The following is a 747-nucleotide window of genomic DNA, read 5'->3' as shown; positions in this document are numbered from 1 at the left end:
CAGCACTGCACAAGCCAGGCAAAGCGTGCAAAGCCTCACAGGGCACCCTCTTGTGCAAAGCACCACCAGAAACATAGGTGATGGGGGGCCTTGAGCAAGGGGGGTGCAAGGGATTCTGGGAAACGAGGGGAGGCAGGTGAGGCACGACCCACAGGGCCCCTTTTGTCCAGCCCACAGCCCTCCCCAGCCTGCGGCCCTGATCCCCCGCAATCCAAGCGGTGCCCGGAGGCCGCTGTGGGGCTAAAAGGGTTTTACTGGGGGAAGAGGCTGCGCGGGAAGGGGGGGCAGGCGAGGCGCGGAAGGGATCCCGGCGTACATCGTCTAGGTGCGGGGAGGGAGGCACGGCCTGGCATCAGAGAGGCTGCTGTGGAGGCAGGTGTCGCCGGAGGATGGTCATTGCCTCAGCGCTGCCAGGGCGGTGGCTCCCGGGGCTTCAGGGCCAGGTGGAGGCCGCATGCGCCGCGCGCTTTGCAAGGAGGATCACGAGAAACGCGAGAAGTATGCCCCCGAGCATTTTTGCCAGCTGCATGGGAGAGAGGCCGAGGTTGGGTCCGGGGGCGCCGGGCGCTGTGCAGACCCCTGGCCCAGATCGGGGCCCTGTCCTGCGGGCGCTGCCCACATGGACACCAGCGGGCACGGCCTGGGGGCTGCGGGAGGAGGCGACCCAGATCGGGGCCCTGCTCCCCAAACTCCCGTCGCCCCGACGCCTCCTTCACCCCGCAAGCGCCGTGCGGCCCCCCCAACCAC

The sequence above is a fragment of the Alligator sinensis genome, unplaced genomic scaffold (genome assembly GCF_000455745.1).
Source record: "Alligator sinensis unplaced genomic scaffold, ASM45574v1 scaffold1302_1, whole genome shotgun sequence".
Taxonomy (NCBI): Eukaryota; Metazoa; Chordata; order Crocodylia; family Alligatoridae; genus Alligator; species Alligator sinensis.
Note: the sequence above shows the minus strand (reverse complement) of the source record.